An 18,300-nucleotide genomic window follows, 5' to 3' on the forward strand; every position below is an offset into this window, starting at 1 on the left:
CCAAACATTGCAGAAGTAAAAGTTCATTCTATGATAAAGATTTTCAGAAAACATTTAACTACATATATATATATATATATATATATATATATATATATACATACATACATATACACACTGAATGTATAAAAATATGTATATTTTAAGAGTCAGTGGCAGGATCTGGAGTGTAAAAAACAACGGTAATGTTTACAGTGCATAAAACTATTTTTCCTCTTGGATTTTTTCACATTTTATTGTAACACAATTTTGAATCACAGTGGATTTGTTTAATTTTAATAATGATCAAAAGAAAGATAACTAAACATGGAAAATTCTAACAGATTTTCATGAACAATTTTCAACAGCAAGATTTTGGAATTTTGAATATACTGTAATAACTATAAATTATTTAAATGCGTAAAAACAGTTCCAGTTCCTCAGAAGGACTGTGCTCCTTTCATTCCCATCCTGCTCATCGATATACCATTTGAGCTCACGGGAATTGACATTGTAGGATCCCTTAAACCCTCTGCACATATCATAAATATATTTTGAAGGTAGTTAACTGTGCTACACAGTACCCTGAGACTATTCCCTTTAAACTTGCCAATTCCAAGAATATTGCACGAGAACTGTTAGGGGTCTTTTCGCGTGTTGGCATCCCAAAAAAATTTTAACAGACCAGGGTACCTCTTTCACCTCAGTAATGTGATGGTTTACTGGAGTGGTTTGATCAGACGTGCAAGCAAATGGTATGCAACGTTGTCAAGGAGGATGGGAGGAACTCCCCATCGTACTCTTTGCATACTGGAAGGTCCCACAAACCTCCATGAGTTTCTTATCTTTTAAACTGTTACATGGGAAACAACCACGGGGAATATTGGACATATTAAAAGAAAGATTTTAGGCACTCCCTTCTACCAACACAGAATATAGTGTGCAGTTACACAATAGATTTGAAAACATTTGGCCAACATTTGGCCAATATTAAAAGAGAATATGGAGTGTGCGCTATCAGCACAGGCTCGCTATTATAGTCATGGCATAACTCTTAGGGAATTCCAACCCAAAGATCAAATCATGGTTTTTATTCCTACTTTTCACTCCAAATTACTGGCACATTGGCATGGACCATATTAAATTAAGGAGAGGAAGGGGATGGTCAATTATCTGGTTAAACAACCAAATCATAGGCCAGTCAAACAAGTCTAAAACTTCAATTAGATGAAACTGTGAAAGGAGAGGGAGCCCAATCCCTACTTTGGACAACCTTGTTCATTCTTTTAGCACAAGAGCTCGAAGCAGCCATCTTGTCTGTCCTGCCTAGAAGTAGTACATGAGCGATCTGGAAGAACTTCCCTGATTGCACATGACATAATCACTGAAACTGTGGTCATCATCTCAGAATGCCTGTACCACATCCCAGAGGAAAAAAAAAGTGGAATTGGAACTTAAGATAATGCTAGAAGCATTGATTGTAATCAGCCTGTAACAATGTAATGGTCTTTGGAATGGCCAAACTATTCCAAAATACCATAGCTGCTTTAGCGTTGTTACTTTCAGTGCACCACTCAGAGTATTTTAACCCACTGTATCTGAGTGTGGAATCACAGTTCTACAGCAGCTGATTGGAAAGAGGATTATCGGGATACAGCATCTGCCTCAGCCATGCTCAATTTGAACTTCTCCCATACGGCAAACACTTCAGAACCTTTCCTTTAGGGATCTTGCAGTTCAGAAACAGTTTCATCCCAAGAGCTCTAAACGCTCTCAATCATTCCATCAAGTGCTCCCGGTAGAACTGTTTGTACTTGTAAGTGTAATTACCTCACTGAAAACTTGCACTACAGTTGTAATATTGCACAACATGAGCCACTTTATGAACCATTTCATTATATGTACATACTCTTATATTGTATATTTTTCATTGTTTTTTATCATATTATAGGAAAATAAGTTTATGGAGGATTTGCATATTGAATCTCATTGTACCATACAATAACAATAAAGGAATTCAATTCAATTCAATAGAAGAAAGCATGTATTTACGTATGATGACGACTCACTTCTAAGTCGATTTAGATTTCCAAGCGCTATTTTCTTGGAGCTCTTGATATAATTTTTAAGATGAAATGCAGTAAAGTATGTATATTACATTATACAGATACATTTTAACTTTATTTAGATAATGTATATTGTTAATAATTAAACATGTGAGGGCACAGTTGCTCAGCGGTAGCGATGAGCTAGTGCCCCATTCAGGGATTGTTCCTGCCTCGAGCTGTACGCTTGCTGGGAAAAGTGCGACCCTGGATGGATGGAGTAATTAAACATATGCAATGAAGATATTTCAATGTTCCTTAAAAGTTTTGAAGAATTGGTGTTCTAAGCTTACAGATGGCTTGACATTTATTACAAAGCTGTGGGGATTGGTTACTTGGAGAAAGAAAAGGAAGGACAGGAATTGGGGGTTAGTATGTTTGAAAGAGACAGTACTACTGCAATAAAGTATTTAATTGAAGGTCGTGCACTGTGCAGCAAGTATATCTTGCAGGAGGCAGGAACAATCTCTAGATGGGGCTCTGGCTCGTTGCTACTATGCCCTTATGTTTAACACATGCTTTAATTCCTAGCATCATGAAAATGATATCAAGTATACATCTTAGTATTTAAATTGTTCAGAGAGCTGAAATATCATGAATGTAATATATTCTGTGTCCTGTTGGCGTAAATGAAAGCCCGTTTAAGAAGCAAGTAGTGATTCACACACAAAGTACATAGAAGAACACGTAGAATACAAAGTATTTAGTGTGCCACTTTATTTAGAAAATAAACTACAAGATTGAAGTGGACATTTGACCTTTTTTTTTATTGTGTTCCTATTTTTTTTCTTTTCATTGTACCCTAATACGCTTCCATATGACAATCAGACGGTGGGCAATGACTCGCCTTTTTATGGCAACTTTGATATCTGACCACTTCTTTTTTATTTTGGGCACTGTGCAACTTTCTGAATTTGAACTTTCGAGTTTCTCCGCGCTCTGTATCACTTGATCAACTTCATCAACTTCTTTTGTTGTTTATACCACTGCTTAAGCCAACAAATAGTACGTTTTTCCTTGACTCAACTTCGCATTCACTGAAATTCTTTTTTTCATGTGCTTTTTCCATTGTCTGAGCACTGAGCGGAAAGGGCTATTTACAGTATATTGATTTGCATATTAAATATATGTGAAATTCTGGGAGGAGTCGGGGTGGGGCGTTAGGTGCGTGCACAAGTGTTACTTTTCACGCTGACCAGGATTTATGTAGCAGAAATGCGTGGAAGTTGGCTTATGCACAGTTTTGTGCAGCTGAATTTTTTTGTACATACGCACATTTAAACTTTTGTCCATACACCATGTTTTAGTGTGAATTCTATGCACTGCGTTGTGCATGAGACCCCAGGTATGTGGTGGTGGAAATAGAAGCCTTGGTAATAAAGAGGGTTTTTAATGTGAAAATTGTGGAAGAAAGATCAGAAAGGGGTCACACAGTCAATTATGATAAAGTGTTTTGATATGCTATCCATATTAAAATATAGAATTCATTTTAAAGAAGTAACATAAAGGGTTAATACATGTCAGAAATATGTTCATGCATATCAAGAATCCAGATAAAGGTGAAGTGAACAATAAAGTGTACTGAATGATGACTAAGAGATGACAAGATTTTACACAGTATACAGAAATTTCAAGGGTAGTGGCTCAACCCAAAGAGTATAACAAAAAAGGAGAATGTATCAAAATTGACTTTTATTTTATATAGATCATTTGGGTGTAAACCAAAAAAACAACCAGAGTAAATGTATGCATTGCTTTTGAAACTGTATGTAGGTTCAATAGTTTATAAAATGAACATATATTCTTTGTTTCTTTGACCATTCTGATCAAGTGGTGAAAGAATGATCCCTGTTCAAGCATTAACTGAAGAGTAATAAATGATGGGCAAGCTATTCTCCTGTCTGATTACTGACTAAAGGTTACCAGAATTGTCTTTTTAGAGGATACATTTCTTAAATTAATATGTTTGATTTTGACTACATTAACCAGCTGAGGCACTACCTCCTGGGCTGTAAGTTCACTCAGTGGATAGCACTTCATAAGGAGTCAAATCCATGTATTACCAGGTGGTTGTTAAATGGTTTAAAGTCCTCCATCATTGAGGTTCTCTCCATGCAAATGCCAATCATCCCTCTTGTCCCTCTAGGCTACTAGGGTAGGTGGGTCCTATCATGTGCATGCACATAGGTGACAGCTTAAGGACTCTGGTGACTGTAATTCCCCGCCGCTCCAGAGGTTCACATGGTCTTTTTCTCTTCTCCCTCTGCAGACTGGAAGACTGACAACTGAACACCTCTGATATTACTTCTGGTGTCCAACTGCTTGGGCCGGCCCCTTCCTGCCATCTTGATCTGTCATCTTGAGACAGTTCAATTGGGAACTTGTGACCGAAAAGACAAGTTTTTTCAATTATTGAGTGTTTCTTTTGGGTTTTTTTTTTGCTCTTCAGTTATACAGGATCGCCAGTGTGATGCCCCAACTCTTTACCATTGTCTGTTTGTTCTCTTACAGTTAGTAGTAATTTCATCAAACTTAATAAGTAAAAAAAAAACAGAAACAATACTTGTTGGCAAAAATGGAAATAATAGGGGTCTTAGAAATAAACTTGATCTCTTAGCATTAAAAGCCAAGGTAGAAGAAAAGAATTTATGTGTAGTCATTGACTCTGATCTGAACTTTAAATCACACACTAACCACTAAGACTGCATTGTTTCATTTAAGGAACTTATAAAAAGACTTCTTATAACTTTGCAAGATGTTGAGAAATTAATTATTGCCTTACTGGATTTTTTTCCTTTTCTTTTCTCTTTTTTTATGGTGATATATTCACCACCATCACCTAATCCAAATACTGTGCAGCCACCTGTGATGTTTGAATTAAAAGGATACTCCTGCACTTACTAAGACCCACTGCATCAAATGTTTTTAGATGAAGCTTAAAAAATAAGAATTGCTTATGCACACTTATATTACATAAAATGTCCAGTGCTGGCTGGTTGGTCTTTTGACCTTGGAACCCCTGCAGATTTTTTCTCCAGCAATTTATCCCTGGAGTCTTTTTTAGTATTTTTTTCTCTCCTCCCCAGCCATCTGATCATAGCATTGGACTTAATCATTAGAGACTTAAAAACAAATCTATAAATAACAGGTCCACTTTATCTATTACTTGCAAATCTGTGTTATGTAGCTATGCACTGATTTATTCTTATTTACTATTTTAGGTATATAATTTATTAATTTCTTTTCTTATCTATTTTTAATTTGTTTTTCTTTTATTGTGACTTTTTTGACATCTTTTAATGCACTTTAAGACTGCACTCATTGTATAAAATGTATTATTTAATTTAAAATGCTGTTGTTATTATCAGAGAAATTCCTGTGTAGAAATCCATATAGCACTACTAACGTGGAGAAACATGACAAATGTCAGGAAAAAAAGCATGCAGCCCTAGCTGACAACCTGACCTCAGAGATGGACAATCCAGTGGCTTCATTTATAAAACTTTGCACGGAACTGAGCGTGAAAATATGCACACACCAAAATAATCAGGTTTATAAAACATACTGTTTATGCACTTTTCTTGCAATTTACCCTTTTAAATCACAAATCACCTTGTAAATGTGTGTAGCCAATGGTTTGAAGTGTGCAACTGTGATTTTAGTTTAGTAAAATCTACAATCTCTGCCAAACATATTCCCAGGGAGCGAGCAGTCACTGCTGCATATAATGTGTGTACGTGGATGCGCCTCATATGCCACCCTGAAACATCCATATACAGCATGCTAATCAACCTCATATGCAATCACAAGGCTGCAGAACTTTATTGGCCAGTAGAGCAGCCTCTCACCTGATGCATCGAGACACTGCCACCTGCATTCAAGTGTATCTGCCCATGCTCTGCAACTGAAAGTGGAAGATCATGCATACCTTTATAGTGCCTCCTCTCTGCATTCTTGGAGGTCAAGGAAAGGCATAAGGGACTAGCACCTGAATGGATTAGTCACTTTTACCTGACACATGTAATGACATGATTTTTGTTACAATGAATAGCACAGGCCATATGGAAAACTGAGAGTTCAGCCATTTACCTTACCATAACATATATAAAAGTTACTTTGCTTCAAAATAAGTGAATTACGGATTGAGCCATGATGTTGGTCAGTCTCATAACGGATGACTTGTGCATTAATGGAATGTCACTGCTCAGGGATAACAAAAGCATCTTCATTCTCACTAGTTGCCCTTATGAGTGCAGTAAATTTCTCTGATTACATAGGAAAATAGGACACGGCTGCAAGTTGCCTTTTTATTCTGACAAAAACATGTTATGTTTTATGAATGTGCACCCATTCCATACGAAACTGGATGTAGTGCCTCACCAGTTGGTTAATGGCTTCCAGCACAGCAGGCATGATGGAGTGAAGCTTGGTTGAGATTTTTCTCATTTGGCAGTCAACACCCCCAGAAATGACAACAGGTACCTAATATAAACTGATGAATAATCAAAAAATTTCTTCAGAGCAAATACGCAGAATTACAACTCCTAACAGGGAACTAAAATACAGTCTGTACATCATATTAATAATTTTTGTGGTATGTTTGTCACATCAACACTCATTATAATAACGGCATGGTGACATGTATTGTTATGAGTTACAGCCATTAGTTAGCTGTTTTGTCTGCATTTCTCTATTTGATCAAGGGTGTCACCACTTCCCAGTTTCTCTGAAATGTTGTGTATGCATGGGTTAGAGTTGCCGTAAATATACGCATGTTCCCCAGTCAAGTTCTTTTACAGATCCTAATGTTTGCAGGTGAAGTTGTCTATGCACATTTCAAGCCCCTTTTCTGTGTATGCAAGCTTTGTAAATGAGGCCCTAGATGCCTTGAAGAAAAGGTAGTGTGCCAGGTTGGGGAATAACGTCACTGGGGAAATGTGTGAAAGAGCAAAATGAATTTATGCCACAGGTTGAAGCACAAGTCTGATTTTATTCTCTTGTTCTTACATTCCAAAGGTGGAGACTGTGCCACTATAGAGGTGTTTAGTCAGTTGCAAAAACATGTAGTGGTTCGGCTCGACCATAACATGGATGCTAACTGCTTGTCTTTTTATCTGCAGCCGACCCTTTCAAATAGTCTGATTACAAAAAGAGAGTTAGAGAGAAAGAATGACAGAGTAACTGTTATGATGTAATTAGCAACAGACCAGAAGATGAATGTTTCTATTCACAAAGGAACTAAGAACAACAACAACATTTATTTATATAGCACATTTTCATACAAAAAATGTAGCTCAAAGTGCTTTACATGATGAAGAAAGAGAAAAAAGACAAAGTAAGAATTAAAATAAGAGAACACTAATTAACATAGAATAAAAGTAAGGTCCGATGGCCAGGGAGGACAGAAAAAACAAAAAAAACTCCAGACGGCTAGAGAAAAAAAAAAATCTGCAGGGGTTCCAGGCCATGAGACCACCCAGCCACCTCTAGGCATTCTACCTAACATAAATGATCAGTCCTCATTGTATTCAGGGTTTTCATGGAAGGACTTAATGATGACAGTCACATGGACTTCTGGCCTTTAATCCATCAATGTGGGGACATCATGGTGCTTTGATTAGGTGATGGTGGCGCAAGTCGCCACCACAGAAAACCAGAAAAGAACAGAAGAGAAAGTAGGGGTTAGTACGGATTTTGGAGCCACCATGAACAGTAATGATAATTAATTGAATATGCAGAGCAACAGGATTAAATTAAAATGAAGTTATGAGAAAGCCATGTTAAAGTAATGTGTTTTTAGCAGTTTTGTAAAGTACTCCACCGTATCACCCTGGCGAATTCCTACTGGCAGGCTATTCCAGATTTTAGGAGCATAACAGCAAAAGGCTGCCTCACCACTTCTTTTAAGTTGCTCTTGGAATTCTAAGGAGACACTCATTTGAGGATCTAAGGTTAAAATTTGGAATATAAGATGTCAGACATTCTGATATATAAGATGGAGTGAGATTATTTAAGGCTTTATAAACCATAAGCAGTATTTTAAAGTCAATTCTGAATGACACCGGTAACCAGTGTAGTGACATCAAAACTGGAGAAATGTGCTCGGATTTTCTTTTCCTAGTTAGGATTCTAGCAGCTGCATTCTGCACCAGTTGCAAATGATTTATGTCTTTTTCTAGGTAGTCCTGAGAGGAGTGTGTTACAGTAATCTATCCATCCATTCATCCATTTTCCAACCCGCTGAATCCGAACACAGGGTCACGGGGGTCTGCTGGAGCCAATCCCAGCCAACACAGGGCACAAGGCAGGAACCAATCCTGGGCAGGGTGCCAACCCACCGCAGTACAGTAATCTAGTCAACTGAAAACAAAAGTGTGAAATAATTTCTCAGCATCTTTCAAAGATATAAGAGGTCTAACTTTTGCTATATTTCTTAAGTGAAAAAATGCTGTCCTAGTGATCTGATTAATATGTGATTTAAAATTCAGGTCACAGTTAACAGTTAAATTCTTTACCTCCGTCTTGACTTTTAATCCTAATGCATCAAGTTTATTTTTAATAACCTCATTATATCTATTATTGCCTATCACTAAAATTTCAGTTTTCTGTTTATTTAGCTTGAAAAAAATTACTACTCGGGCGGCACGGTGGCGCAGTGGTAGTGCTGCTGCCTCGCAGTTAGGAGACTCGGGTTCGCTTCCCGGGTCCTCCCTGCGTGGAATTTGCATGTTCTCCCCGTGTCTGCGTGGGTTTCCTCCGGGCGCTCCGGTTTCCTCCCACAGTCCAAAGACATGCAGGTTAGGTGGATTGGCGATTCTAAATTGGCCCTAGTGTGTGCTTGGTGTGTGGGTGTGTTTGTGTGTGTCCTGCGGTGGGTTGGCACCCTGCCCGGGATTGGTTCCTGCCTTGTGCCCTGTGTTGGCTGGGACTGGCTCCAGCAGACCCCCGTGACCCTGTGTTCGGATTCAGCGGGTTGGAAAATGGATGGATGGAAATTACTACTCATCCACTCAGAAACACAAGTAATACATCGTGTTAGTGAAACAACAGAGTCGGGGTCATCAGGTGCTATTGATAAATACAGCTGCGTGTCACCAGCATAGCTGTGGTAACTCACGTTATGCCCCGAGATAATCTGACCTAACGGAAGCATGTAGATCGAAAAGAGCAGCAGACCCAGGATAGAGCCTTGTGGAACACCATATAAAATATCATGTGTCTTTAAAGTATAATTGCCACAACTAACAAAGAATTTTCTACCTGTCAGATAGGATTCAAACCAATTTAAGACACTGCCAGAGAGGCCCACCCATTGACTAAGGCGATTTCTAAGAATATTGTGATCAATGGTATCAAATGCGGCACTCAGATCTAAGAGGATGAGAACAGATAAATGGCATCTGTCTGCATTTACCCACAAGTCATTTACTACTTTAATGGTGCAGTTTCTGTACTGTGATTTGTTCTAAAACCCGACTGAAACTAATCAAGAATAGCATGTTTATTGAGGTCATTTAGCTGCATAATGACTGCCTTCTCTAGAATTTTACTTAAGAAAGGCAGGTCAGAAATAGGTCTAAACAAAACAAGTTTCTTAAGAGTCTGTGACTTGCTAAGAAAACTACTAGGTAAACCATTATAATAGACACGGATTACAAGTAGTTATTTAATACAATACTATTATTCAACCAGAGCCAAAACCCCAAAACATAGAATTGAGTCAAGATGAGAAAACTATAGTTTGTAAACCAGAATGCCAAAACCTAGCAGCAGAAGCATTCCAAAATACTTGCAGATAGGTGCTCCCATTTCCATGCTGCACCAACTCTTTTCATGCCGTAATGCTAAAACAATTGAAATAACTAAGTATTTTCATATAATAACTATACATTCTACAACACAAACAATATCAATGACACACAATGCCTATTCTGTGTAATTAAGTTGTACAAGGTTTGTAGGATACATATAATGAGTCCGGGGAAGACAAGGATGAGGATGTTATATGCTTTAATGCTTTAGTTATGGTCCTGAATTTGGCAGAGTTAGAGGCAACCATACAACCATTAATAAGATGTTAGCAGGGTACTTATCATCTTGAAAGACATTGTAAAAGTCCTAGATGAGTCCCTTATGTGTGTGATGGGAACTAATTAACACTGGGACCTAGATGTGAAATAAAGTGGATGAAATCCTGCTTTCCTAAAAAAAGTGGGGTGAGCTGGGATACAGAACTCCAGAGATGTAATGGGAATGGTGCAAAACTCAAAAGTGGACCAAATAGCAAAGGCCCTACTATTGATCATGAATTGTGGGAACCCCCACAGTAAAGCTTTGTGTCTATGTGGTTTGCAGAGTACATCAGAGTCCTCTTATGTTTATGGAGGGACTCAGATATACTGTAACTGTATAACCAAGATCATAAACCTGCCTTAAAAGTTCTAAAAAGTCTAATATGTTGCAGTCTAACTTGATTATGAGAAAGGGGGCCACAGCAGTGCTTGGAACTACAGCCAACAATGATGTGCAGACAACTGCTCAAGCGAGAAGCATGATCATAATTATTGCTACTTTTTTGGACATTACCCTATAACTTATCTCCCTATAACCACCAGCCTCTGTTAGTAAATTTCTATATTGTTTAAACTTTAGTGTATCATTCTAGATTGGGAGTCACTCAGGAGCACCCCAGCAGGTCACTAGAGATTCACAAAGGGAGAAAATAAGTTACGTGTCTTAAAATAGTTTTTTACTCCTAAACTGTCCTTTTTAATGCCAAAAGCAAAAAGTTGACCACAGAAACAAGAAATGCAGTTTACAGCTTTCCATGCAGCGCATGCCCAACGGTATATATGGGACAAACATCTAAAAGACTCGCAACACGTATACAGGAACATTGCAGTTCCGTAAGAAGAAAAGACCCACATTCTCTGATTTACACACATATACAGGTTCCAACGGACACACATTTAACTGGAAAACTGTGAAAGTAAAATTCTGGTCCAATATTAAGAGTGCTAGAGAGCTGTCTGAATCATGGCTCTCTAATTAAAATACCATTAACAAACACTTGGACTTGAACTCAGAATGTGCAGGCATAAAAAGAAGAACATCTAAATAATAAAAAAAACTTTATGAGCAACACCTTCCAAACCCCACCTTACTAATCCACTCCCCCATCCCCACCCTTCACCAGTTATATATTGCCTTTGATTCCTGTATTTATAATCATTTTCTGACACCGGGCAGGTTCATGAAAGCATAAGAAAAAAAAATTTAAGATATGTGACTCATTTTCTCCCTTTGTGGATCTCAAACCATATTACAGGCCTTCGCTTCCATGTATATACAGTATAACCTGAACAGCATAAAACATTTTTTCTAGGGCACAGGTCTTTCAAATGAGTAAATATTCTCTCTTGAATAAATTAATGTGCCTAAATGCTTTGCCACAGTTATGGCTTCAATCTGTCCAGGCACCTCTTAATTGCCTGATTACAGCAGATTACAATTTTAATGTATCTAAACTTTCATTAATCTAACTCATTGCTGTTAATAATATATGAACTGCTTAGCAACCAACGTGCTGCTTTGTTAATTACCAGGAATTAAAATGCTCCCTATGCATTAGCCTGTGTTCCTTTATGCTGAATGCCATATTGAAGTGTGTAGATAACACAGTTTTTGTACCAATAATTAGTGAATTGACAAATTTGTTCTTTGTAAGATTGTATTTAATTTGTAGGATAGGAGGTGATACATAATTGACTTTATATGATTATGTATGTTTTCTGAGGATTCGCTGCTTTGATATTACTTATTTTTTCTATGATTTGGAAACTGAACCAAAATGTAATGAAGCAAAAAAGCTACAGTTTTTTTCACTAAGCTCTAAATAAATTAAGTATTAAAAATTACTTGATGTTTTAACTTTGCTGCTTATTAGTTGTTACATACTGTGCCCCTACTGTTTTGAACAAATTCGGAGCAAGTCTGATACTAATTGTATAGATCTCTATCTTTACTTATTTCTAATGAAATAAACTACCTTATTTGTACATATTCAGTAAATAATTTAGAGTTAAAAGCACAGGTTATTTAAGTTATCTAAATTATAAAAATGAGAAAGTATCCTGCAAAACACTATATTTTAAGAAAAAACTAGTCTGGCCACACTAAACTCCATATCAGTCACTACAGCAGAGCGTGTTCTTCCAAAGTCGCTTTCTGTTTTATGTTCTAAGATGCACAGATATATTTTAAGCTTCCTGCTACTTTATAAACAAATTAATGAATGGAGAAAACAGAATGAATGGATTAGGCATCTGAACATTACACTGTCAAAGCAGTTACTTTACTAGTTCTGCTTTTAGATGTTAGTGTAGCCAGTGCCTATAAGTACTGGCTAGGTTGTAAAATTGTGCGGCTGCAGAATCACATTTTAAAGTGTGCTCTTTTAACGTCCTTACAAGTCAACGTGTTCATAAGGTTTCTCTCCATAACTAATGTTTGTGATTCACCATGAAATAAGTTATACAAAATAAAGAATGACTGTATGAGCAGAGGGTGACATAGAAATACAGCAGGTAGTTTTGCTGCTATACAAATCCATAAGCAAAAGATTATTTTTTTACTGTGAGATACCTCCTGCTGAATTCCTCTTTTCTTGTTGAATTATCAGAACCATGTACCTAATAATCTAGTTTCTTCTGCGTCAGAAAAAGATAAGAAGACTGCTATATGATACTAATAAGGTACAGCACTCTGAGAACTGTTTTATTCCATTCAGAGTGGTGGGATGACAGTTAATATTCTGGCAGCTTTGGGTACAAGTCCATTTAATAGGGTGCATTGCACTGCTTAATAGAAAGCTTAATTAACTTAATTAACAAATATAAAAAGTACACAGGGAAAATAAAGATCACAGTATTCTCAGGTAAGTGTATGTATAAAGATTACTTGAGAAGACAAAAGTAAGGCAACATAACTTTACAGAAAAGCCTAAGAAGGATTTTGTAAAAATGGCTTCAGAAACAGCCAAAGATTCAGAGCTGTTTTTATCAACTTGGGGGCCTGGTTAATTTTGGAAGTGTATCAAAGAGGAATAAAACAAATATAGGTGCATGTCTTAAGAGCTAAGAGCATACTACTTAAAGAAAGATGGCATGCTCCAAAAAAATCCTGTATTTTCTATTATATTTTTATATAATTCAACATCAATCCATTATCTAAGCTGCTTGTGGCAGCATTAGGTACAGAGAAGGAGCCAATGTATGCTTGCTCCATCAGAATAAGAGGAGACAGTTCGTGTGACATTGTTAAATTATCCCACTGGAGAAATGTTTGTGACTCTGTGTTTATGTACCCTGCTTAAGAGTGACATCTGTCTAGAATATACTAATGCCTTAATTTGGATGTGTTCTTTGCAGCAATATATCCAAGAAAAAAAAATTTTTTTCAAAACAGATTAATATTTGACGACTATAATAATATCCCTTGACACTTGTTTTTATACTTTTTGTACACTATAGCAGTGGATCTCAACCGGTGGTAAGAAAGAGAGAGACCCAATCCACTGTGGAAGCTTATTTCCAACACGCAAAAAAGTTATTTTACAAAAGTATTGCAATATTACACAATAATTATTCTGTTATTACACTAAGGTGTTACGTTATTTCCCAATAACTATTTAGTTATTTCACAAATACCTTGACTGCTGTTACCATTACCATCATGCATGTGCATATGTCGGTGATCTAGTGACAGCTATTGACCAAGAGATTAAGCATTTGTGTAGCTTGCAATCAAATGTCAAGAACTGAACAAAAGTTATAGGTGTATATTTAGTTATAATCACATAAAGATAAGTAAGTTTAGTGTAGACATTTTAACATAGAGGCAGAGTGATATAGCAGAGCTGTCATTCTTGCCTCCCAGTGCCAGTGTCTGCATTGGTTTTGCATGTTGTCCCCATGCACTTCTCAATCGATCAGCATCAGTGAGCGTGTTTAAATGCAAATAATTACCCATTTTAACCTTGAATACTGGAAAATACATTTAATAATAATAATAATAATTCATTACATTTAGTCCTTCATGTGCTAAGAAGTATAAAACATCTATTCCCTTTTATCATCCCTAACCTGAGCCCCTGAAGATTACACTAGCTGCTGTGCCAAAATATCAAAATATTCATTGGAAAACAACTGGATTAAAACTAAATATGTATATCATGTATAGGTTTCTGTTGCTGGATCGCATGCAGCACACTCTTTTCTGATTGCACACAACAACTATTGATGTTAAGCATGTGTATAGTGAGCAATCCAGTGGCATGAAGGAACAAAAGTCATATGTATAAATTTAATCCTGTATATGCTGAGTGGTAAATTTAAGGAGCTAGTGATTATCACAAGATCACTGGCTGTAAGGTAAGAAGTAAACATAGTGGAGGTATGCCTATCCTTTGCATGGCATAATCACTCAGCAAAGTAGAAATGAGTGCTGCATGCAGTCCAGTAACAGAGACCTATTAATATTGCATGTGTTTAGTTTAAATCCAGTTATTTACATTTTTTGCATGGAAATAAGCATCCATACTTTGCAAGAGAAACAGAAAGAGTGGCTGTCTCAGTTGCACCAAGAAACATATCAAGGTTAAATTTTGTTGTGGAATTGTGGGTGGCTATTACTTAAAAATCCATAACAATAATTTTACATAATAAAGTGGGAGAATCTTGTTACCCTTTCAAAACAAAAAAAGAACTTTCATTATTGCCACTTCTATGAAAATTATACAATTAGAAATAAAAATGTGTGTACTTTAAGAGTGCAATTTGCTTTTTAATACATTTTCATACACAGCTTCAGTAAAAAGACAGATGCCTCGCATTTATCTTCAGTTTGTTATAAACATGGGTGCACTGGGTACATGGAAGAATATTTTAGACAAACTGAAATAAATAAAGACACAAATAAATGCATTGTGAAATGAGACAGTAAATAAATAAAAAGTGCAATATGTGAGCATAAATAACTGAATGTGTTATGAAATGTTTTTGTTGCTTATTTATTTAGGTTGTTATTTCTCCCTATATTAATTTCATTGAATTTGCATACAACACAAAATTCGCCTTGAAATTAATACTAATTTTTGCCCATCAAAGTTGAGAGGGTCAAAACATAGTTGAGCCCACCCTCTCAACTTTGATGGGCAAATATGACAGTTTTAAATTCAAGTCATATTTCATGTTGTGTGTAGAAAAATTAATATGTTTAGAAATCATTAGAGAAAAACATGAAGAAATATATATTTAATAGCATTATTTTCATATATGTTTGTTTGGTGTTCATAAGAATTACATATGAATACACTGAAATCACTTCATTTTTTTTTTTGCCTCCTGACTTGTATGAGAAAACCCCAACATATGATATTCCATTCGTCTTGAAGTCCATTTATGCAAGTTTTTTGTGATCCCCCTGTTTCTGGCCCTTCAAACACACACAATAAAACATCCATCCATCCATTATCCAACCTGCTATATCCTAACACAGGGGTCTGCTGGAGCCAATTCCAGCCAACACAGGGCACAAGGCAGGAATCAATCCCGGGCAGGGTGCCAACCCACCGCAGGATACACACAAACACACCCACACACCAAGCACACACTAGGGCCAATTTAGAATCGCCAATCCACCTAACCTGCATGTCTTTGGACTGTGGGAGGAAACTGGAGCGCCCGGAGGAAACCCACGCAGACACGGGGAGAACATGCAAACTCCACGCAGAGAGGACCCGGGAAGCAAACCCAGGTCCCCAGGTCTCCCAACTGCGAGGCAGCAGCGCTACCCACTGCGCCACTGTGCCGTCCACAATAAAACATTTTTAGGCAATTTGTGAACTATATTTTCTGCTAGAACTTATACCCTTATGATAAAGAGTAAGCCAATAGGTGTCTTCAGCAAAAATAATCAGAAGGACTTGAATTTGTGCATGCCACATCAACCAACCCCAGGAGTACTCTCCCTAATAGGATTCAAGGGGTCACAAAACTTTGAGAAAATGGGGATTGACAATATAGATATGTGAAGTGTCATTTTATGTTATTTTGAGGTTGCTAAAAATAATATGATGAAATTATTAATATTTGATTCTTTAGCAGCGGTCCTAGTCCTCTAAGAGCCACTCCCAGAAGGTTAAAAATGACAACTTTCCTCACCTCCCACCTACCTCTATGCTGGAAAAAATATTAATCAGTCTTGAGGACTCAGACATCATTTCTGTAATATATAAAACCATTTTACAGTCCCTCCCTTTCAAAGATCCATGAGTACAGTGGGAAAAGGATCTCTCACTCAATATTTCAAAAAAGGAGTGGAAAGTAGCAATGCAGAGAATCCACTTGAGCTCCATATGCGCAAAGCATACAATTATTCAACTCAAAATTATATATCTAGCACATCTGTCTCGCTTAAAATTCTCCAAAATGTTTCCAGGGCAAGATCCAACCTGCGAACGCTGCAATCAAGTTCCTGCCTCACTGGGCCAAGTGTTCTGGACCTCCACCAAATTAACATCATTCTGGACCTAAATCTTTAAATGCCTATCAGACAGCCTTGATGTCACACTCCCTCCTAATCCATTAACAGCTGTGTTTGGTGTACTCCCAGATGGGCTTAAAGTGGAGAAGGACAAACAAACTGTAATTGCCTTTACTACACTATTGGCACGTAGACTTATGTTGCTCAACTGGAAGAATCCTAACTCTCCTATTCTAAGTCAGTGGGTAACTGATGTTATATATTATTTGAAACTGGAAAAAATCAAATTCTCACTTAGAGAATCTGTGCAGAACTTTTTCAAAACCTGGCAGGATCTGATCAATAACATTTTAGAATAAGCTTTTAAAGCACTGAGGAAATAGATTCTTTCCCCTTTTTTCCTCTCTTTATTTATTTAGTTTTTTTCATTTTTCATTATTCATGTATTAATTTATCTACTTATTTTTATTATCTTTTAAGTTTTACTCTGCTGGCTTAGCTCTCTTTCTCTGGGGTGGGGGTTGATTTGCTTTCGATCTTATGTTTGTAAAAATTGATTTATTTTTATGGAATGATGTGTGATTTTAATAAAATCAAAAAATAAATAAAAATAAAAATGACAAATTTCAAACATTAGCATGTAGGGTATCATTTTAGACTATTTCAAGGTCAGCAGTTATGAATACAATGTTATTTGAATTTTTTTTTTTCTAAATCAAAGCACAGGTTTTAATATGTCAAATATTAGACACAGCTATTCTTGTTTATCATTTACTTCTTCCTCATGATGTAAATTATTACATTTCTTATGAATACCCCAAATAGGGTGGCAAATGCTAATTCAGACTTTTTTATTGTCATATTTCACAATACATTTATTTACTTGTCTATGTATTTATTAATTTTATTTTGTCTGAATCATTCCTCCATATACTTTTCATCCAACCATCCATTTTCTGATCAGCATATCCAGTTCAGAATTGATGGAAGTCAGTGCCAATCTAGGCTACAAGTATGCATAAGATAGGATTCAGCCTTGGACCAAGTGAAAACTACACACACATCTGACTGCACATCATTCCAAAATGACATGTATTTAGTTAATGCTTCAAAATTGTCACCTTATCAAAACATTCAAAATGTTTTGAAGCTCATAATCTCTAAGACGCTATTTGTAGGGCTACTGAAATGACATGCACATACTTAATTCATAAAAAAATTAACAAACACTGCAACTATGTTGTTAATTTGGTTTTTGGCACCAATGTAATGTCTATTAGTTTATTAGTAACAAAATAAAATTTGGGACTGGGAGCAGATTGCGGAGCAAATGCCATGCCTCCTCCAGGTACTACTAATTTCTGCTCTTACTGTCAATTCCAGTTCAATGATTAATTCTGCCTTAATACACAAGCAAAAGCAAGAGCAAAGTCTTATCAGTTACACAAGGTAACTTGAAAATAATAAAACAAACATTGTTTTATGGAAAATCTGAAAGAAGCTTTAATTAACAATTTTTATTTCAAAAAGGTTGTATTACATTTTGGACAAGTTTTAAGAAGGAGGAAAAGATTGAGAAAATTCAAATGTCATGTGTGTGACATTTGAAATTTGAATTAATTTTACTTATGGAACAAATAATACTCTTCAGTAAGTGTTACTAAGCAGCTAA

This window comes from Erpetoichthys calabaricus, chromosome 5 (genome assembly GCF_900747795.2).
Source record: "Erpetoichthys calabaricus chromosome 5, fErpCal1.3, whole genome shotgun sequence".
NCBI classification, from domain to species: Eukaryota; Metazoa; Chordata; class Cladistia; order Polypteriformes; family Polypteridae; genus Erpetoichthys; species Erpetoichthys calabaricus.